Genomic DNA, 24788 nt, shown 5'->3' on the forward strand with positions numbered 1-24788 from the left:
CATTTAGCCCTGGTCTTTTCTGTGCAAATAACTGGAATTCTTCAATTTTGTTGAATGCCCATACTTTCCCCTGGAAATATATAGTCAATTTTGATGGGTAGTTGATCCGTGGTTGCAGGCCCAGCTCTCTTGCCTTTCTGAATATCGTATTCCAAGCCTTGCGATCTTTTAGCATGGAGGCTGCCAGATCCTGTGTGATCCTGATTGGTGCTCCTTGATATTTCAATTGTTTCTTTCTGGCTTCTTGTAAGATTTTTTCTTTTGCTTGGAAACTCTTGAATTTTGTAATTATATTTCTGGGTGTTTTCTTTTCTGGATCGAATGTCGCAGGTGTACTATGAATCCTTTCAATGTCTATATTGCCCTCTTGTTGTAGGACTTCAGGGCAATTTTGCTGGATTATTTCTGTTAGTATGGAGTCCAGATTTCTATTAATTTCTGGTTTTTCTGGAAGACCAATTATTCTCAAATTGTCTCTTCCAAACCAGTTTTCTTGGTCTGTCACTTTCTCATTGAGATATTTCATGTTTCCTTCTATTTTTTCAGTCTTTTGACTGTTTTATTTTATAGCCAAATTCAAAAACTACCAGACCAATGAAAAAAAAACCCTAAAGAAGAATAAGAGGGGAATAAGAAGGGAGAGGGGAGAAAGGGAAGTACAATAAGGGAGGGAATTAGGGAAAATGATTAAAAACTAAACACTGGTAGAGAAGGAAATAGCGAAAGAAGAAAGGGCAGGACAAGGAGAAAAAATCAAAATGTCTGGGAATACACAGTTGATAATTATAACTCTGAATGTGAATGGGATGATCTCGCCCATAAAATAGAAGCAAATAGCAAAGTGGATTAGAAGCCAAAATCCAACCATATGTTGTTTACAAGAAACACATGTGAGACAGGCAGACATACATAGAATAAAAATGAAAGGATGGAGCAAAATCTATTGGGCTTGAACTGAGAAAAAGAATGTTGTTTACTCATATTTTTTTTTTCCTTTTCTGATCTGCTATTTTAAGCAGATTGATTTAATGAGCTTTGATGAAAGATCTTTCCACAGCTGGCAATGGAAGTTTGTAGTTACTTTCTCTGCAGTCTATGGAGCAGGGGTGCTGGAGTTTCCCTGACCTCTGAAGACTTCTTCTCTGTCCAATTGATGGGATTAAGCCTGTATTGATTGGATTAGCCTATATTGCTTAATGTGCTCTGAGGCTAAAACCTTGAGAGGGAAAAAAATTGGGGGACCAGATGGAGTGTTTTCGCTGAGCTGTCCAGCAGTGAGTTCCCCCTACTTTGTCCTGCTGTTTGACTTGGTTTTCTTTCCTCTTGAAGCCCTTTGCTCTCTATCTCAGTGTGATAAAAGCCAGGTGGTCTTAGGTTTGGCTCCATCTAAGCCACCATCTTCTGGGTGTTTTTGCTGTGTTTCTCTGACTTTTCTCCTCCGGTTCCTTCCCCTCTGCCTGTATTCAACTCCCTGAGGCCTGCCAGCAAGACCCTCTCTCCAGGCCGGTGCACCTGCCCACCTGAAGATTTCAGGGGCCACTGGAAACTCTGCTCAAAGTGTGGGGTAGGGGTCCTGGGATTCCCCTTCTATAACCTGAGACTCAACAGTTCAAGAATTCAGGCCTTTTTCTTGGAGTATCTCTTTAGCCTTCCAGCAGTAGTATCCTCCTGCTCTGTCCCATTGTTAGATTTGGTCCTCTTTTTTCTCAAAGCGCATTGTTTTCTATCTCAGTATGGAAGGGTGAGGAGGTTTTAATATTTGCTCCATCTAAACTGCTATCTTCCCAGAATCCCTTAATGACATTTTTAAAAGGTTTTAATATTTGCTCCATCTAAACTGCTATCTTCCCAGAATCCCTTAATGACATGTTTCTTCTAATTTTGAGTTATGTTTTATCCTAAATAAAATATGATCACTATAAGTAACCTTATGCCTTTGAATGTAATTATACTGCTTTATTCACAACATTTGTAATAATTGTGGAACTTGAGGCTCTTAATGGATTTAATCATCAGAGTGCAATTTGTAGACAGTATGTTGTTGCAGTGAGTTTGGAGTTACAAAACAATATTTAGTCACCAAAACTGCCTAGGTGGATACCACAGCTGCAGCCACCATCACAGCAGCAGTGACAATAGCAGTGAAAGATCATGTCAAGAAGACAAAATAAGAAATACTCAAAGCCTGGTAACTAAAACCTAAATGAACAGTGAGCAAAAATGCCTCAAAACAAATACAGAAGAAAGGATGAAGCAGTATTTTGACCCAAAATTACATGGAAAAACAGCAAGGAGGACTCATTTCAATGAAATATGAGGAGAGAGTTCTGAATAAGCCTCAACAAACATTAAATGAGACACAGTGAGAGCAGCAGGGTCTAGAACAGCTGGCTCAGTCTAGCCTCATCAGGGTAAGAGCAGAAACCAACACACTCAAGAATGAAGAGCAGTGTAAGGATAGTAATCCTGTATAATTCAGCCTGAACAGAAGCCAGGCATGACCCAGTATAGGCAGAAGTGGAAGAAATTCAGTCTAATAAGGTCCAGATTCAGTGGAATTAGATAAAATCCAATTCAAACCAGATTATCTGAACAGTTACAAACCTCAATATAAGTAGGTCAACCAAGCCACCTCTGCAAAATACTCAATCTGAAATCAGGACAGCTGATGTCACCTCAGGCACAGTATAAGTGTGAGGTAATGCTCCCTCTATCCCAGGAATAGAATCTCAGTTTATAGATAAAATCAAGGGAAAAATATCCACCAAAATAAGCAAAAGATAGAGTAAAAGCATTACACAAGAAAAATATCTTAACAAAAGAAATGACCAAAATAAAATTGCAGAAGGGGACAGCAATACAAAAATGAAAACATGTGAAGCCTCAAAGAGTGATGGGAAAGCATGTCAAGCCCAAAACAAATCCCTGGAAGAGCTCTCCAAAAATGGTTAGAGAAAAAACAAGAAAAAAATTACAAAGAAAATGATGGAAAAAAATCAACAGCTTAGAACAAAAACTTACTGAGGAAAACATTTTTCTAAAAAAAAGAAATTAAAAAGGCCTCAGAGAAGAAAATGGCCTCCTAAAAATTATGGCCAAATGGAATTTAACAACTTCTTGAGACAGCAGGAAATAAATAATAAAAACAAGTTTAAGAAATTAACAATTAGGAAAAAATTTGAAATATTTCACTGGAAAAATAACTGACCTGAAAAACAGACCTAGAAAAGATAAGCTAAGAATCATTGCATTGTCTGAAAGTCACAATAAAAAAAAAACAGAGCCTGGACAATACATTGCAAGAAATTATCAGGAAAAACTGCCCTAATATTCTTAAACAAGAGCAGGAAATAGAAATTGAAAGAATACCCTGATCATTTCCTAAAATAAACTCCAAATTTTAAAGTCCCAGGAATATTTCAGCCAAATTTTATAAATGCCAATCCAAGAAGAAAGTACTGCAAGCAGTCAGAAAAAAATCAAATATTGTGTAACCAGAATCCTTATTAAATAAGATCTGGCAGCTTCTACATTGAAGGATCAGAAGGCATGGAATGTAAAATTCCATAAGACAATGGATTTAGACCTATCATCTACCTGGAGAAACTGAACATAATATTCAAAGTAAAGAAATGGATATTTAATAAAATAGAGGAATTCCAGGATTTCCTGATGAAAAGAAAGAAAATGTGATAATCAAATTGAATACTTAAAAGGAGGAGAAAAAGCCCAAGGCAGTCAGTGAGGTTAAATAAATCACATCCCTGTGTGGGAAAGTAGTCACTCAGATACTTACGATTTCTATAGTATAAGACATACCCAAAATACTTAACTTATTTAATGTAAGGGAAGCAATGAGGTTAAATGATTAAATGAATAAACACTTGTCTTTTTAGAGAGGTGGGAAGGAAGGAAAGGACATGAATTTCAAAATATTAGAAAACTAATATTAAGAATTTGTATTGACATGTAATCTGGAAAAAAATTAAGAAAATATTGGCTAAATTAGGGTTTTACCATTTATTAACTTTGTCCTTTATTCAATCAATGGACTCATAGGATTCAAGTGTGGGAAGAGAAACTAGAAGTCATTGAGTAGAAATTCTTCCATGATTTTCATATAGTTTGTTAACCAATAATAATGGTACTGAGTCTCTCTGAGCTAAAATTTACTTTTTGATGAAAGCCTGATAAAACAGGTGTAAGAATATTTTCATTTTTAACCAATAAAATGTTATCAAGATGTAAATGACTACTGTTATTACCAGTTCACAATGGATAATTAGGTATTCCAGTTTAAATGAAAGTTTAAGACTTACATGACTAGATTACTATTTAACATGTCAAGAATTTGTCACTTTGTTTTTTCTTTCACTGATACAGATCACAAACTCATCATGAGTAAATTGATAATCTTACAAAGTTGCTCTGGCCAAAAAAGTTGTCAGACTATTAAAAAACTGATGATGAGCATTTATTAACTTAGATTTATTTTGAGACAGCAGAAATGGATATTTGAAAATCCCATATATGAAACAAAGATTGTACTCCAAAGAATAATGTTTGAGAATGCATAGCATACTCCATACCAAAAAGGGGCATCAGAACAAAACTTCAAATTTGCCTAACAAACAACTAAGAATCCCAAATAAATATATAAATGAATGATTAGATAAATTAAATTAGATAAATAGATAATAGGATAGATTACTTTCTTTTATAGCAATTTATCAATTGGGGGAGGAAGGAGTTAATAGAGATAAAATCTAATGCTTTTTGGATATTGTAGCAGAAACTCCCAATCATAAGTTGCTGACCCTTGACACCAAGTTTTTATTTCAAAACAGTCTTTTATCCTGAGGTTCCAGAAATCATTGAAATTCAGCATGTAGTTGAGAGTTTATAAGGTATAGCAGAAATAGCACTGAATTTGGAATCAGAAGAATTGGGTTTGAATCCATTTTTTACTATTTTCTACCTTCATGATCTTGTGGAAGTTATGGAATCACTCAGCTTCAGTTAGCTAATCTGGAAAATAAAGACTGTTCTATTTGATTAAGGCTTTTTAATTTTTCTCTGTTCCATAGACCCATTAGCACTCTGGGAAAATATATAAAAAAACCTCAGAATAGTGGTTTTAAATGCATAAAATATAATTACAAAGGAAACTAATTAGTCAAAATACAATTAGGAGGTAGGTAGGTGGTACAGTAGGTAGAGCACCAGGTCTGGATTCAGGAGGATCTAAGTTAAGTCCTATTTGCCTCAATTCCTCATCTGTAAAATGGGGACATAGTGGAGAAGGAAATGGCATACAACTCCAGTTCCTTTGACAAGAAAACTCCATGAACCTGAAAATATCCATGAGATCATGAAATGTCAGATACAACTGAACGATAACAACATTTACATATGTATATATAACTTTTAATGACATTCACTGGGTCAGACAATAAAATATATATTAATTGCCTACTAAGTGCCAGGTACTGTACTAAGCATAAAAACTACAAAAAATAGAAAAAAGATAGCCTTTACACTCAAATTATTCCGTCACAGGATTTCACTAGTTCTCTTAGTGATAACTGTAGAACCTGAGTTCCTTCGTTGCCTGGATTATTTCATCTTTGTCTTTGTGTCCCCAGTACTTAACTTGTTCCTTCCACATAGTAGGCACTTTTAAAAATGTTTGTTAAATAGAATTTAACATTCCTTTAGTCACAAATGAAACATCTTAAAACATAAATCATTATATTCATTTTAATTACTATGGTGAAAAGAATAGTCATGTGGGTTAAGAAACAAGTGTTTTTTTTCAGCTTACAGCTGTGTGCCCTTAGCTTGAAAAATACTTAAGGCAAGGGGAGAAAAACAGGGGAAGAGTGGTAAATTGTGGTTTTCATATTCATGCTAAGTTTTCCAGTGTACATATAACCTTACTCCAGATTTTAATGTCCCATTTCTGACTAAATCTCAAAGTTTCTACTGAAAATGGCAGTCATTTATGAAGATAAAATTAATAGCCCATTTAAAAAATATAGCAGTTAAATTTGGTTAAATTTGAAGAAAATACATTAGAGGGAATGAATAGATCTTATCATTGTTGTGATTCAAGAAGGGACACTAAGCTACAGTAGCATGAAAGCATGTTGCAGTTTCTGACAGGTACTGTAATTAAGGAACAGAATATTATAATTTCCATGAAGTAGAATAATACAAAAGGAACAAACATTTAAAGTATTTCTATAAAAGGAAAATGAAAGATCTGGAGGACAAGAAAAATTATACTTGTAAACAGAAAGTATAGGAAGAAACATAATTCCATAGTTAAATCTAAAAGTGAAAAAAGCCCAAAAGTAGAACAAGTGAACAAGAAGAGAATTCTTGAATACTGGTGATGAGTCCCATTTGTAAAAAAAAAAAAAAATTTGGACAGCTTTTTCCCGATAAGTAAATGTGAAGATCAAAACACAAAAGATCCCGATGAGCATGATTTGTCAATAATCTCCAGTTATTTAATTTTGAAGAGAGAGAATGAAACAAAGAATAATATTATGTAATTATAATAACCAATCTTTATGGGTTAGGAGAAATATATCTTTCTCTTTTAACTAGAGAGGTGGAGACCTGTGAGTGTTGAACACTGGCTATGCTGCCAAAATAATTTCTACGTTGGCTAACTTTGCATAGTAGTATTTTATCTGCTACAAGATTAGACTTACTAGTCAGGGAGTAGGGGAAGTGAATGCTCTAGAGGGGGTATATCCAGAAACAACAAAAGGAAAGGCAAAAATATGATTTTTAAAACATGGATGATAAGTATATTATTCAAAGGAGCTAACTTTAGCAACAAGAATGACATGTATAATATTTGTGGGAATCTCCACAGGTCGCAAGGACATTCCCTTTTATGTGGGCATATACATGTATATGTGGGATGAACATATTCCCATATGAAAATCAATTTTCTGGAGAGAAAAATCATACAGCTAGTGAAAAATACTTATTAGGGAATATAGGTCTTGAAATGTTTGTCAGAGACATTGATGTATAAGTGACATGCTCAGTTTTCTACAAAATAAGCACAATATAAGCTTTCAGCATATTTTTACATAACAAGCAGAAATCAAAATGTCATTTATATAAACTTAAGGTTTGGTTTTTTTTTTTTGATTGAGATTAACAGTCCCACAGAAGGGTGTTGTAGGTTTGCATTTCATTGGAAAAACAGGAATAGGTATGAAAAATGGTGACAAGGTGATGACATGATATCTACAACCTATTATAAAAGAAGTACATTTTTTTAACAACAAAGAAATGAGACTACTGAAAGAGGAAAAGAGTTATAGATGAGCAACTTCTCCAGCATGCCTCAGGCTCTCAAAACCAATGGATAGTTATAGGAAAACATTGTAAGTTATAGAATTTTAAGTGATATGATGGTAGGCAAAAAGGCCATAACCAAAGTTATACACATTGTCCTTCCTTATGTCAAGTCAATATAATAAAGTTCCTAGACTTACATGCCCTTTAAAATTGTCCATTTATTTTTCATTTTAATGTTCTCTCCACAACATGGTAAATCTTGGAAATCTGAATGTGAATCACAGTAAGCAGAGCAAAATGTTAAAGGTTAAACACCTTCCCAATGAATTAAAATTACAAATTGAGGCTTTGTCTAAAGAGACACACATATTTATATTAATATATTTTAATTGTAGATTGTTTATTTTAAAAATGTAATTCAAGCAAAAAGGTTCCTTTTTTCTAGGAGGTATCAAAATAAGTGGTTTGAAATTTTCACTTTTTCTGAATATTTTGATGTATTATAAATATAGCTGATGGTATCTAACACCTTGATTTAAAAATAATTGTGCTAAAATTGTGGGATTTCTTTTGGTGCACTTTTTTCTAGGGTATATAGTGCTGACCTTGAAATGAGGTAGAGCTGAGTTCCAGTTCTTTGATACATACTGGCTTTGATAAAGGCTCTCACTCCTTTGACACATTCATACAGGCTATGTGACTGGGTAATTCACATATCTTCTTCAATATTCTCCACAACTTTCTGTGACTAAAAATTAAAGAAAAGGTGCTGACCTGACATGAGCTATAGAAGTCCTCCCACCAAGTCTATGAAATCTCACGTCAGAAGCCTATTCTTTCTTTGCATAGAAATGGTGTGTTCAATTTTAAAGTTAGCATGTCAGTGTCTCTGCTATTGTTTTGAAGATCAGTAAACTTAAAAAAAGCTTTTTAATTTAAAAAATCAGTGTTTCTAAAATTGTACTTTGAAAGACATTTGAGTTCCTGATGAAGTGAATCAAATTCAAAATCAAAGTCAATAGATGTTTAATACATTGGGATTGGTGTTGGGAATACAACCACAAAAGTAAAACACTATTTTCTTAGAATGTTAAGTTCTACAGGTAGTGGTAAGTGTAAAGTATTATAACATGGATAGACAGAGAGATAAATACATATATACATAAACACACAAAGAGAACATTTGTTAATGTTCTTGGCACTGAATTATATAATTGGAAACACATTACTCCCTGCCCTCAAGGAGCTTACTTTCTAATTAGTGAAAGAAAATGCATAAAGAGCTTCTAGAAAGTAGAGAGAGATAGCTGTGGCTCAGTGGGGTTAAGAACACTGTGCCTGGAGTCAGAAAGAATGGAGTTCAAGTCCAGTCTCAAATATGTCCTAGCTTTGTGACCCTTGGCAGGCCTTTTAACTTCTGATTGTCTGACAAAAGGATCCCTTGGAGAATGAAATGGCAAATGACTCCTATATGCTTGCCAAGAAAACTCCATGGATAGCTCTGATCCACTGAATCACAAAGAGTTGGTCACAACTGGGTAAATGTACAATAACAGAAGAAAAAATAATCTATTAGGTGACATCAGCAAATGAACAAACAAATAAGCAAACAAACAAAAAACAAATAAATGAAGATGTAATGGAAGCCTGTTACCATGCCTCAACTCTAAGACTGAGAAGAACTATGGTGAAACCTAAGTTTCTGTTGGGGTGGCCATAGTTGGAAGTTAGTGGCATGGAGGGAAGATTTCAGGAAATGGAATGAAATCCTGGATCTTGGCAAAATAAGTCAAAACATATATTTATCAAAGGTAATTTCTGGATAGAGAGAGTATTAATTACTGGGGGAAATCAAGAACATCTTTTAGGAGTAGATGATACCTAAGTTTAGGTAGGAATTATGAATTTTAAGAGTAAAAATTGAAGCTGAAATACTTTAAAATATATGTAAATGTACAACTATGAAAAATGGAGTACCGGTTAACCAATTTGTCTGGAATTTGGAATGAATGAATAGGATTAAAAAGAAATAAATATGGAAAACCTGGCAAGTTACAGATTGTAAAAATCCTTTGGTAACAGAATGAGATTTTACTCTATCTTATAGACACTAGGAACCATTGATAATTTCTTGAGTGAGGTAAGAAGATTATTGGATCTATGTCATAAAATTTTAAATGTAAAAACTCAGTAGAGAATAGAATGAATGGAGGAGAAATAGGAAGTAGAGGACATTTTAAAAGTAGAGGACACCCTATGAGAGGTGAAGGTCTGAACTAAGTTAATGGCTTTGTGAATAAAGAGAAAAGGATAGATACAAGGGTAGTTATAGAGATCAAATAGCTAAAAGTAGTCAACTGATCAGTTAAAGAGTGAAGGGGTGGTAGTGAGAGAGATGAAAGAGACAAGAATCCCAGGTTGCAAACTTAGGTGACTAGAAGAAGGTTCTAACAGAAATGCACAATTCCACCAACAATGGAGACTGTTTTCCTATAGCCTCTCCAACATTTCCCTCATTAAAAAAATCTTTAGTGTTAAACTAGTGAGTGTTAGGTGGAATCTCAGAAGTGTTTTAATTTGCAGTTCTCTAGTAATAGTGATATAGAGTGGGTTTTCAAATGGCTTTTCATAGCATGGATTTTTTCCCTTATGAATTTCTTATTTCTATCCTGAGACTATATATCAACTAGTGATAAGTTCTTAATCTTAAAATTTGTGTATTTTCCTTATATGTCTTGGAAATGAAGCCTTAATCAAAGAAAGTAGCTAGAAATATTTTCCACACTGTTTCCCTTTTGTTATAATTGCTGGCTTTCTCCAAAAACTTTTAAAAATTTAGGTAATCAAAATTAGTCATTTTATTTTCTTTGATCCTCTCTATCCCTTGTTTGGCCATGAACTCTCCCTTTACTCATAGATCTGGTAGGTAATTGCTTATTTGTTTATGATTTGACCTTTTATATTTAGATCATGTATCAATTCTGAGGTTCCCTTTCATAGCCATCAGATTGATTGTACTGTTGGGGAATCTATAAATTCTGAAAAGCAATTTAGAATTATACACAAAAATTTAAGAGAATGCCTAGGAAGTGATAAGTAGCTCCACAATTCTGCTATATAAATGGAATGATATACCTTTAGCTGTAGGGAATTGAAGAAATAGAGACTCAGCCAAGATAGGAACAGAGATATAGAAAGACTTGTATGAACTAATGCAGAGGGAATTGAGCAAAGTCAAAAGAATAATTTATAATATAATATCAATATTATAAAAAGTTTTTGAAGAATTTTATAAACTGATAAAGTGAAATTGGGAGAGCAAGGAGGAAAATTTATATAATAACAATACTATAAAAATAAGCATTATTGAAAACTATAAGAACTATGATAATAACAGTGATCCAGAATTCACGAGAACCAATCATGAAGACTACTATCTACCTTTTGATATTAATAAAAAAGAAGTCAAGGCATTCAAGGTGACATCTATCTATCTATCAATCTATCAATCAGTCTAGCTAGCTAGCTACTTAGCAAGCTAAAGTATGAGGAAAAGGATTAGAGTTAAACTCAGAATTTTAAGTGATATTTGAAATTCCTTATGAAAAGCAGTAGATGGAAATGATAACTATTTTAATAGGGAACTAAATCAGATGACATAAATAATGAGATGAACCTCAAAAATAAAGGAGGATGACTAATGACAGTGAAGGGAAGGTCTGGTTTGGAAGCAGGAATACAGAAGTATGACTATTTATCTTCCTGGTCTTAGTGTGTCAGGAAGCATCATGGTACAATGGATAAAGTGCTGGACTTGGAGTCAGAGGACTTTGGTTTATGTCCAAGCTCTCCTATTTATATCCTATATCAACCATGGGCAAGTCACTAAATATCTCTGTGCCCCAGTTCCTCAACTACAGAATAAAGAGGTTGGAATAAATGACTTCTAAGCATTTTTCTTCTCTTTTTCCCCCCTCCAGCTTTAAATTCTATGTAATGCTATGTGAGATCAAATAAACAGTACTGAAGAGGGTGGCCCAGGAGTGCAGTGTGTCCTAGAGAGATCCAAGTTTCTGTTATTAGAGCAAAGAGAGGCAAAGAGTGTAAAGTGAAGAGATTTCATATGGCCATGGCTTTGTGAATAAATAGATCTGTGGTTCTAGAGGGTAGAGTAGGTTGGGGGAAAGAGGAAAGTAGGCATGTCAGAAGAGTAAGGTTGAGGAGGATGTTTATAAGAGTGTTGAGAAAGAGAGGAGAAACATTTTTATTTAATCTTAAGGAAACAAGTCTTTGAACCACAAGAAAAGGGGAAGAAGGAATAGGATTTTTGCTCATAGTGGTAAAATTTTAATATAATTACATCTTGTGTTTAAACAGATTAGTCCATGCAGGAAGCTAAAACCATATGAGCAAATTTAGTATCTGTTAAGTGCATGTTATATAGATAATGTGCATGTGAAACCTAAATCTTGCTATTGAAATGGGAAACTGGCCATGATCCCAAGCCTTTAAGATTATGTACAGAGTACCTACAATACAGCTCTCCATGTGAAAAAGAAGCTCGGAACCTGCTTCATGAGAGTCATAATTACATGGGCTTTACAGCTGCAAATGGTTGTGACATATAGTTGTAGAAGCTCAGGTTCCTTCTCCCAGTAACATCTTGTTTTGGTCATCTGGTAAGAGAAGGGAAATGATGCCATAAAGAATTCATAGACCTGTGAATACAGGTGTTAGTTCTGTGTCTTGATGTTTGTTCTTTTATTTTATGTGACAGAGCCTGGAGCTAGAGATCAGTTATTTGTCAGCTTCCAGAGACCAGAGAGCTACTGAAGAGGACTGAAAGTTAAGTTTATTCTTTTCGAAAATAGCTAGTCCAACTATGAGGCCCAGGTGATCAAAGATCAAATTTGCAATCAATCCATGTATAATAAGTTAAAGACCTCTCCATCGCTGATATCTCATTTAGACAAGGATTTGGTGTAATACTATGTAACAATTGTATAAAATGTGAACCCAGTCTCCCTAGAGTCTAAGGTGATAAAGGGAAGAGCATACCTCTGAGATGTTGGGAGGAATTGTGTATAGTTTAGTTCTTTTTATACTTTCAAAGTTAATTTCCATTTGTAAAAGTTATTTGGTATTAATTTGTTCAGCAGAACTAGTGCAGCTAATAACTGTTGGCTAACAAGGAGAACAACACTTAACTGTGGGCTCAAGATAATGCAATTAGAGAAAGATACCCTAATCCCCAGAGAGAGATGCATAAAACCCTCAGAGGAAGATGCAGTTTTGGGAAAGTAAGGACAAAAAGTACTACCTATACCATTTATTGTTTATTTATGCTTCATTTTCACACTTTTTCAGATTCATTGCTTGGCTTTTCATTCAGACCATACTCACATTACATCTCTAGTCACATGTGTCTCTAAAAATCTGTCCTGGGTCATTTTCTTTTCTCCCTCTATACTTCTTCACTTGGTGATCTAAGGAGCTCTCATGACTTATAATTTCCATTTTTATGCTCAAATATACCTTTTCTGCTCCAATCTCTCTGTTGACCTTCAGTCTCTAGTTGCCTTTAAGAGATTTCGAACTGGATATCCAGTAGACTTCTTCAACTCAGTATGTCCGAAACAGAACTTATTATCCTTCCCCCTAAACACCACCCTTTCCCTTGCTTCCCTGTTACTATGGAGAGCTACACTATCTTGCCTGTTATCAGAGGGAAACAGTATTTTCCTAGTACCTAGTTATTACTCTGGATTCCTTACTAATCATATCCATATTCCTCACTTCTCATACCTAGGCTATCACCAAGGCTTCTTAATTTCACCTTTGCAACATTTCTCACATTTTTCACATTTCTCTTCTGACAGTGATACTACTCTATGCTGGCTCTCATCATTGCATGCCTCAATTACTTCAATAACCTGCTGATGGGTCTGTCTGTCCTGTCTCTGCTCAATTTAATGCATTCTCCATTCAACCACTAAAGAGGTTTTCCTAAAGGCAGGTTTGATTAGGTTATCCTCCAGCTCAATAAACTCTGGTGGCTTCTTATAGTCTCTTGGAGCAAATACAAACTGCTTTATTTGGCATTCAAATCCCTTTATGACCTAGCCCTCTCCTGCATTTCCAATTTTCTTACATCCTATTTTCCAACATGAATTCTCTGAACAGGTAACATTCAGTCCTCCTGGCTGTTCCACAAACCAGATACAACATCTCTTGACTGGGCATTTTCTCTGGCTGTTCCAGATGCCTGTAATGTTCTTTCTTCCAGATTCTGACTTCCCTGGCTTCAAGTCTTAACATAATTCCACCTTCTTCAGGGACTCTTCCCCAATCTCTCTTAATTCCAACATCTTCTATATTTCAATCATTTCCTACTTATCTTCTACATAGTTTGCTTTGTATATGTTTGTTTTCATGTTGTCTTCCCCATTAGACTGTAAATGCTTTGAAGGAAGGGACTATCTTTGGCCTCACATTAGGCATTTAATAAATGTTCATTGGATGAATTAATAAAAGTATGTGTTTTTAAACATAGTTAATCTTTTACAACTCACCTCAAAGTTTTAATTTGCACACATATGAAAAATATTTTTGTTAAGTTATTAAAACAAAAAATACTATTGATTGCATAATGATCCAGAGAACATCCAACTGAATGATCTATGAATGGATTTCTTTATAGCTATATTTGACTAAAATCCTATTGACATCATACACATGAAATAAATACCTTAGGCCTATCTTAATTTGTTATAATTTTAGAGAAATTGGCATTATGGCAAAGGCCAATGGGTGCCTTCAATATTGTTAATCTGAAGAAAGTATGGAAATTAAACTTATCATGGAAATGGCACTAGTCGGAAATAGATATAAGTGGTTACAAAATACCTTGTATTGTAAAAGATATGCTGAACTCGAATGCCCTTGTTTAACATTGCCAATGCAAGGAAATAATAATAATGTCAAATCAGGAAATAAGAGCAAAATTTAAAGAAACCAGAATAGTCAAATTTTTGGTTATAGCTTATTTTTCATGGATAATATAATATAATTTTGTTACCTTTTGGGAAATATTTTTCCAGGAAATAGTTAAAAGGGTTTTTATCTATTTTAAGGGGAAAATTAGTTAAAATTACTTAACCAGCTGAGAAAGGCTCAGTCTTATACATTTAACCTAAGCATCCACAGAAACCAGGTGGAAAGGATATTCTACCTGCATAATATCAGGTTTGAAGTTCCATAAACATTTGCATTAGTTGCACTCTATAAAGGTAGAAATCAGAGTGCCAATTTAGCAACATGGTGGTTACTCTATCATCCATGAAATATGATTGTTAAGAGAGACTCTGAGATAAATAGAAAGTTCCAGTTGCTTAAAGGATACATATGATTATAGCCAAGAAAATTGTAAATTCATGAGCACCCATGGATATTATGTTACTTGAAAATATTTATGTGAATATTGTGTTGTCCAAGTGCAATGATAAGTGGTTTTTGAAAAGCCAAGTTGCACCTCTAGCCAGTTTTTGGTGTATGGTTACATTAATCATGAATTCAGGACTCTATTAATCCTTCTTACACTCTTCTCAGCAAAAATAAGAAATGTCTTGTCTGCAACTGAAGTCTGTGAACAGATCGGCAGGAATTTGAAAGTATATTGATGTAAATGAGGAAGAGCAAGAGAAAAATGTATCCCTGCAGAATACTAAGATTTACTGTGGCATGATGAGAAGTTAAGACAGCAAGTGAAATGAGTTACTCTCAGTCTATTTGTGTAAATAAACTCTGCTCTGGAGGATGCATTTTTAAATAGTAGATATGGGGTTAGAAATTACTACCTTATATCAAGGCCAGCCACAGGGTGCATATATATCTGTGTGTGTGTGTGTGTGTGTGTGTGTGTGTGTGTGTTTTGCAGATGGCCAAAACACCCATTACCCTTCTCTCATCTTGTTAAAAGCTAATGAATTTTAATGAAATTTATCCATCTAAATATCATGCAGTACTAAGATGTAAAACAAATGCTAAAGAGAAACAGAATGAAGAAACAAAAATGTGCATCTCACACTATTTAACTTTGAAAAGTGAGGGCAGGAGAAATTGAAGGACATTGGAAGAAGTTCCTAAGTAGTCAAGAACAGCACAGGAACACTGTATTGTGGTAATTTAATTCAGAGAATGTCCAAAAAGGTTGAACTAATGTCCTATGAGCCACTGTCACCTTCTCTGTGGAGAAAGAAAAAAATAAATTATGCTTATCTACTTGCTATGTTTTCCAAGACTTGCTTGAGACTGAAAGCTAAAGAATTTTTTCTAGCAGCTAGCTTTGTTTTTCATTTACTCCCCCTTTCAATTGGTATAACAATATTCTTTTGGAGCTCAAGTTTTATAGAAAGGTTCAGACTCAATCATTCCCAAAACCATTTAAAACTTAGTTTTGGGGAGTTTCCTGTGACTGAAAAGGGTTAAGCACTTAGTTACATATAGCTCCCTAATAATTGTCCAAGGTGGATTTGAACTGAGATCTTCCTGATGTGAAATCTAACACTGTCCACCATACATTAATGCACATAAAGGCTATATGTAGCCTACATATATCAAAAAAGAGGAAAAGGACCCTTCCTACCCTCAAAGACCTTATAATCTAATGGAAAATTATAATATTCAAACCACTACTAACAAGCGAGAATAAATAGGAAATAATTTATAGAGGATTTGGAAATGCTTCCTATGGAAAATGACATTTTATTTGAGACTTCAAGGAAGTCAAGGAAGTCAATATGTAAAAATGAGTGGGGAGAGCATTCTAGACATGTGAAATTTTCCATTAGTCAGAGAAAATGCATAGACGTGAGCAATAGATAGATATAGATTGATTGATTAATGAAAGATAGATAAATGGATAGACAGACAGATCTCTACAAAGTCAGATAGACTTTAACCAAAATAATATCACAAAAGACTGAATATAGAAGCACATATGAGGATCTTAGCTGTTTTCTATAAAGCCAGATATTAAAGATTTGTAGAAATATGCAAAACTATGTTGTTTTCATTAATTATTTTGTGTTGAAAAATTGGTAATTTTCATAAAATCAGTTATTTATTTTAATATAACTAACTTATTATTTAAAATGTATTATTAAATGGATGTTTTAAAACATCACTTCTTATTTCTAATAAATTATCAATAAATATAATCTCTATAAAAATTATTTTGGAGATTCAATAATTTTTGAAAGTTTAAAAGGATATTGAAACCAAAAAGTTTGAGAAATATTGGGATACACATACACCCCACAAACAAATCTGTTACTCCATTATCCACAGCTTGGCATTAGTTTGTTAGTTAGAGGTTATCACCCCCAGACCCACAATCTACCTTTGCTATCTTTTTGCCAAGCCCTGGAGACCTCATGTATTTTTATATATATCCTCGACTCTGCAAGACCATTCATTCCTCATAAAGATAATAGTTAATGGGTGCACAAAAACTCCGTAATTTTCAAATTTTATTTATCTGTTGTTATTAATATCATTAACAAAAACTTTCAAATAAACTCTCCCACCCTATCTCTGAAGCAAAAATACCTAGGAATACCACTTCTGTGCTCATAGAATTTAATAAATTGTTTCCCTTTGTTGTATTTTTCCTTCATAGTCCCTTTAAAAATGAAATGTTTATGATCTCTCTTCTTATTCTCTTAGATATGGGAAGAATATTTGAGATCATCTACTCCAACACCATTTTCAAGCTGAGTAAACTTACCTTAAAAATAATTTTCCAGGAATCTTCAATGTTTATATTCTTAATGGTCCCCAAGACAGTTCCAGACTCCTGCTTGTTGCCTTACCTTTGGGACCATAGGACTTTACCTAAATGACTAAACCTGTACCTATCCTTGTCAAGTTTCTTTATAATTGTCTCTGTATCAGCCTTTATACTCCAAAAATGCTTCCAATCCAAAACGGACAACAAACATAGCATATTCATAAATTTTATAATTATAACTCCTCTGCTCTTAACAGAACAGGGATCACCTGTATTTTTTTGTTCTAATTTCTCCCTTCTTTTTTTCTTAGGGTTATGTAATATAATTTAAGTTTTAAAAGGGGACGTTAATTATTGACTTTGTCTTTCTGTGAAAGCTTCCAGGAATCTTTTTTGCTCGAATATGCTTCAGTAACTATGAAACAGATAGTCTTACAATTAGTTTCTAGACAAATAAATCTTGTAATTTCCTTCTTGAAGATTAAGAACAAAGAAAAGTCAAAGACCTTTTTGAGCTTCTAAGACCAACAAACTTGTAGAAAAGGAAAAATTATTTTTTTTCCAAGGTCCTAATGTATTTCAATTTGAATGTATTTCAAGATATATTTCAAGTTGACTTATAGAGTTTGAGCCTCTCTGTCTGACACCCCCCCCCCCCACGTCCTTATATTAGCACCAAGCTAAAAGGAATATAGGTTCCCTTAGAGAGAGGTGAAATGTCATGAAGTCACTGCTGATTATAAAAGTTAGATAAAGAAAAGAAGAAAGTTCAACTCCTCCATATTATGCCTTCTGCTTGGTGCCCTCTTGAATGCCTGCTCCATAGACAATAAATCTGCTTTTATCTTATTTTTTTCCTCTTTACCATCCCTTTCATCTTCTGGCTCTTTATGAGACCTAGTTCTTTCCTGATTACGTGGCCTCCTTTGGCCTCCCTTTCCATCACTAGTTACACTTTCACTCATTGTCTGACTAACTGGTTGAAGTGGAGAAGTTGGAATATTGCTTGATACCCATTCTTGGTTTTCCTTTTATCGCTATCATTTATTAATATCTTTTCCTTGTCCTTAGGGGAGAAAGGGAGAAGGAGAAAGAGACAGAGACAGAGAGATAAAGAGGCAGAGCCAGAAAGGAAGAAAGACTGAGACTAAGAGAAATGGAGGGCAGAGGGCAGTGGAGAGGGAGAGAGACAGAGAGAGAGAGAGACAGAGAGACAGAGAGACAGAGATAAAGAGTGGGAGGGAGAGAGGAGAGAGGATGTCTGTTCCTGCCATAGAAGCCTAAATGTCATAAAAAATTCACTTATTCACTTTTCTGGTCCTATAGAGAAGAATTTTTCTTTTCATGGCTCCCATTTTACTTAAGGAAGACCAAGGAAAATCATTCAGCTTCTAGGTAAGGTATAAACACAATGGGGAAAGTTAATCACTGATATTGGCTTTCTCCTGAAGTCATCAGGAAGCTTCTTTAAACTTATTTCTCATGATCATATGTGATTTTCCATATGCTAATTTTCAGCACTGAGACCTACTGTAGTGTTATCATGACTAGCTGAACTATGTGAAGTTGAATGTTTCCTCAGATTTGCCTCTCTCTTTCATGTTAGCCAAAATAATTTATTTCTAATCAATTATAGACCTGCAATATGGCATTGAGTGAGTTATTTAGGTTATTTAGATCTCGATTTCATCTGTCACATGAAAAAATCGTTAACTTCATTAAAATTGTATACTTTAAAATTTACCTTTAGTGTCCTTCCAAATGACTATCAATGTCATACACACATAGATCAGAACTGTAGAAAATGCTTCACCAACAAGAAAGCTATGGAGTGAATACATCTAATAGTTATCCATGTTTCATGGTGAAAAAATAAGGAGGAGAAATATTATTCCATCATCAGAAATGATGAAATGACAAATTCATAACAACATAGAATACTTTTACAAACTGATTCAGACTGAAATGAGTGCTACATGGAGAACAGTTTAAAAAATAATAAAAATAGTATGAAGAAAAACAATTGTGAAAACCTCAAAACTCTTACCAAAGCAGCTAATAATCATGACTTCAAAAGATTTGGTGAAACATCTCTTGCATGACTTGTTAGAGAGGTAATGACCTAGAGATTCTAAATGAGATTGTTTTACTGGACTATACATGTTTGTTACAAGGGAAGACTCTTAGGAAGGGCAATGTTACTAAGTAGGAATAAATGGAAAACAGCAAGCATCAATAAAACATTTTAAATGCATGGAAGAAAATGTAAAATCATTGAAGTGTTTATAAATAAGCATAACATTTTTGCCATCCTATTATATTATATATTTCTATATATGTTGTTCTTTTCCAGTATGACCCTAGGGACCATAGCAAGTCAACACTGTCCATGGAATTTTCTTCACAAGAATATTAATTATTAACCATTTCTTTATCCAGTGGATAAATGCAAACAGGTTACTTGATTTCTCCAGTGTCACGTAGTTAGGAAGTTTCTGAGGTCATATTTGAAGTCAGATCTTCCTGACTCCATAACCAGTGCTCTATCCAGTGAACCACCTAGCTGTCTCATAAACACACACACACACGCATATAAACAAAAAATTCTATTATTTATATATATACTAATAGATTGTTTATATAATTCCTATAATTTGAAGAAAACAGTGATTTGGTTTCTCATCCATCTCTTTTATTCTTTTTTTGGCTAATGAATTATTTATATCCCTTGGTGATTGTTTCAGTCAAAGTAAAAAAAAATTAAAAAGAATGGAGAGAGAAAGAAAAAGTGGAAAACAGTGTCAGGATCAGCGCTCATTACATTAAAAGCACAATTATATATAGAGACCCAAATTCCTTTATTTTAAACTGATTATGGACTTTGCTTGATGATTGTAGCATTGACACTTGCAATTTACTTTTTCTCTGAAGTATAGAAAGGAGATTCTGAATTGTATTTATGAAGAGATGCTCCATTTCAGGCTGCTCCACAAGAGCGTATTCTGCCCTGTACTATTCCCCAGTGACAACAAAGTCAATAATAGTTGTCTCTCCCCCGTCTCCTTCAAGTTTTGCTTCAGTGGATCCCTACAGACTTTCCTCTGTACACTTCACATATGGCTGCCCTTCATACAATAACTACTTTGCAACACTGCCATCATCCATTATTGTTATACAGCCTGCACCACTCAGTTCAGCAGCAATCAGCGTGCCCTGGATGGCCATGCCTGTTACAAACTTATTCCAGACTCTGCTGGAGACTTTTTCCCCTTGATGTTTGATAAAATGTGCAATAGATAAATCCCATTCTCTCTCTCTTTTGCTCTCTTGAATATCTTCAATGCCTCCCTCCTCGCTGACTCTTTTCTTTCTCCTTTCAAAGATGCAGACACTTCTCTTAAAGCCATCTGTAAGATATGATGAATCAAAGTTGATTGGGCTTGTCCTTGGATTTTGGATACCATGCTGCTAGGGTCTGGGCCGTGATTCAGAGAGACAACAACAAGACCAGAAAAAGGTGGCTCTGAATTGATGCTAAAAACAGACCTGAGGTTCATATGCATACAGAATGGAAATGTTTTTAACCCTTCTGCACACATATTAGAAGATGTTCTTTTGTAATTTTCCCTTTTCAAATTATTCCCTTAACTTTCATTTAACTTTGTTTCACTTACACGCAAATATTTTCAGGTAGAAGAATGAAAAAGAAGCACTAGATATCTTTCTGCTCTTTCTAGAGCCTCTAGCTGATATGTGGGTCTCCCTTTTTCTGAAAATTAATTTGAATATTTTCTCTCAATATTTTCTCTGTCTTTTCACTGAGATTTCATGAATGAGTGGCCTAACTATACTGTCTCTATACTGGTACCAGACATCATCTTCTTCACCCTTTAGAATCTCACCTTCCCTGAATGTTTTCTGCCTTTTGTCTACCTACTGAATGTACACTCTTAACAATTGCCAATTTGTTTTTATTGTTCAATCCAGAGTCCTTTATGTGAGGTTCTTATTTTCTTGGTTCTATCTGTTACATATTATATTATATTAAACATTTGCACATTGAAGTGTCAATGCTTTATTATTTGACTAACTGATCAGTTAATAAAGTATTTATTAAATGCCTACTATGTTCCAGACACTATGCTAGGCATATTAGAAGAATGAAATAAAATAATTCTTATTTACAAGAGTTTACTCTCTAATAGAAAAGGGAAAATGTTAGGGTAGGGGGGTATAACATATCCAGTGATAGTTTTAGTTACTAGAGTAAGTTTATAAGAACCTGATATCAAGTAACAGTAGTATTTAAGGTAAGTTGAGCAGTAAGAAAGCAGAAGTCATATTGCAAAGGGGAATATAGAAATAACTACTTTGTGGGTCATCCCATAAATTAAGGGAGAATAAAAGTTACTTGCACTCTATCTCATAAATTAGGTAAGCACAGAAACTACAGGAAACTGTCTCTTCAATTAACTAAGGCTGTATCCTGAGACTATACTAAATTAGAGGAAGCCAGCTAGGTCTTACTGGAAGAGTCCCTCAGTCTCCATAATTTTCCCTGATCTGTAAGCCTCAGATAAGCTTCCAACAAGTGCACTAAAACAAGCAAAGCACTATGTTAATAAACTAACCACAAGATAATGCTGATAATTTTGAGATAATATGGATATGTTAATAAACTACTAAGCCAGTGAAGAGGAAAGTATTGAAGATATTCCAGAGAGAAAGGTTCATCTCTCCTTCACTACCTAAACCCTACCCAATACCCCACACTCCTGCTAGGAGTCCATGAAGCTTCAGAGCTCCCAATTCAGATCTGGTATTTATGTGTTCAGTTCTCTTTCCCCATTCTCTTTCCCATGCTGTCTACCTCCCTTCACTACCCCATTCCCCAAACTTCATATTTACTATGCCATTTGCCTCTGTACTCTCCATACCTTATTAAAGTGTAATTTAAGCATCACTCTCCATTTGCTGACATTGTGTTTTTTCCGTGTAAGTATTCACAAAACTTTATATTTACCCAGCCTCAACCCAGAAGGACCCCCCCTAGAATTCCCATTCTGTAAGTCTGGAAGCACCAGGTCTGAGATTATATACTATTCGTAGCTGCTCCTAGCCATGCAAAAGCAAGGCAGAATGAATTAATGTGTAGAATGCAAGGGGTGGTGGGAAACTGGACCACATGCCCCCTTCTAGATTGTTTTTTATTTTTCAGCAATAATTCCGTAAGTTAATTGGTGGGGAGAGACAGACAGAAAGACAGACAGACAGAGGGAGAGATAGTGACACAGACAGACACACACACACGCACACACACAGATGGAGACACAGAGACAGAGACAGACAGACCGACCAACAGACAGAGACAAAGAGAGATAGAGGCAACTGAGAGTTTGAAAACTATCAGCCAATGAATCTGAACTTGTTTCCACTCAAAATTTTAGAAGAGGGCACGATTTTTGAACATTAGAAAAGTTAAGTCAAATCAATTAGCACCTATTATGTACCAGACAGTTTGTGTTTGGTATATATCTATATACGTTGTCCATAAAAAAGAAAGAAAAACAAAACAAAACAAAACAAAAACCCAGCAAAATCAGTTTTTGACCTCAGCTCACAATCTAATGGGGTATACTACTTACCAAAACAATGTATAAGATATAACACTTATCTGGATCCATATGAATAATATCAAACTAAATGAAGAAGGAAAAACCAAGAATTAATAATGAGGGGGCAAATATATGTGCACATGCACACACATATACATAATATGTTTATAATACACACATATGTACATGCATGGCTATGTGTACATGTGTGTAAAAATGATAAACTGGAAATAATCTTAATAGAAAAGCACTAGAACTGAGAGGGACCAGAAGAGTTCTTACAGAAAGGGAGTTGTTAGCTGAGACTTGAAGGAAGCCAGAAGGTGGACATGAAGAGGGCAAGAATTTCAGGCAGAGGGACAGCCAATAAAAAAACCTTGTTTTCATTAAGAACAGATAATCTGGGTTAACCTAATTTCTTTTTTATAACAACGTAACATCAAATGTCAATCAAATACTGTAAGATTTAGTTTGCTTAGACTTCAGCAAAGATCTTTGATAGTGTTTCATGTTATGTATGTGAGAAAGAAATGTATATATAGCCATTTCCTTCTTTAGCTCACTTTACAGATGAGGGAAATGAAGCAAAGAGGATAAGAGGAGTAAGTGACTTACCCAGGGTCACACAACTAATGTCGGATACTGGATTTGGACTCAGGTCTTCCTGACTCCAGACTCAGTACTCTATCCAATGCACCATTGAGTCAACTTGATATGAAATGTCTAAAAGAATGGGTCAAATATTTGTACTGTTCTTCTTGTTCTCCTAGCAGTCTGACGGATCCTTCTTTATTTTAACAACCAATTTTCTATTGGATCTTCATCCAGGTTATCTCTACTGATATGGCTTTATCATGGACTCTCTTCTCTTCTCCTTTTATAATATTTCACTTGGTGATCTCACCAATGCTAATGTATTAAGTTGCCTCTTTATGTTGATGATTCTGAGATCTAATTACTCATTTCTAACCTACCTGCTAATCTCTCCTATCCAACCATCTTTTGACATCTTGAACTAGATATCCTATAGTTCTTATAAATTCAGTGCTTTCGAAACAAAACATTACCTTTCTCCAAAATCCCCTTTTTTCTTTTATTGTTAAAGACATCACCGTACTTCTAATTAGTCACACTTACAACTAGTCATGATCACAACTTATAATTTTTGCCCTCAATTCCTCAGTCTATCATCCACCTTTTTATCCATTTTCTTTGTCACATCTTTTGATTTTTATGTCCATAAAGTGATATATATATCTATATATCTATATCTATATATCTATATATCTATATATCTATATCTATACCTATATATATATATATCTTCTCTCCTTTGACATTACCACCACCCTGGTACAGGCTTTCATCAACTTATGCATGAAATATCTCAATAGCCTTCTGGTTGGTGTACTTACCCTAAGTTTCTCCCCATTCTAATATATCTTAAAACATTTATTAGATTCCAGGCACTGTGCTAAGTGCTGGGATTCAAAGAAAGCTAAAAAATTGTTTCTACTCTCTAGGTCACATTGCATGGGAAGAAAACATGCAAATATGATTTTCTAAAAGTGTAGTTATGATCAAGTAATCCTTTACTCCCTACACTATATGCTCAAGTAGTTTTCTATCACCTCCACACTCAAATATGAAATCCTGTACCATTCAAAGACCTTCATGATTTGACATCTCCTAATTTAGGAACTTTCTAATCTTATATCTTATACTCTTTTCCATGTACTATGGGATCCATGACACTGTTCTCCTTGCCATTCCTCAAAGAAGACATTCCACCTCCCAACTTTTGGCATTTACACTGTTCCAAGGTCTGGAATTCTCTCCCACCTCAATTTGTTCTCCTGACCTCCCTGGTTTCCTTCACATTCCAGATTAAAATCTCATTTTCTACAAGAAGCCTTACCCGATCTCCTTAATGTTAATAGCTTCTCTCTTTTGATAATCTCTGATTTATCATATATATACATACACATACATATATATGTGTATCTTATTTGGACATGAGTATTAATATGTTTTATATTCTAATAGATTGTGAGCTC

The 24788-nt window shown here is 34.5% G+C and overlaps 1 pseudogene; it reads right to left on the reverse strand.

Moving 5' to 3' along the window:
- Positions 1-20341, reverse strand: part of LOC123241848 — an 89327-nt pseudogene extending 68986 nt beyond the window's left edge.
- Positions 20342-24788: the final 4447 nt, after the last annotated feature.

Source organism: Gracilinanus agilis, chromosome 3, assembly GCF_016433145.1.
Source record: "Gracilinanus agilis isolate LMUSP501 chromosome 3, AgileGrace, whole genome shotgun sequence".
Classification (NCBI taxonomy): Eukaryota; Metazoa; Chordata; class Mammalia; order Didelphimorphia; family Didelphidae; genus Gracilinanus; species Gracilinanus agilis.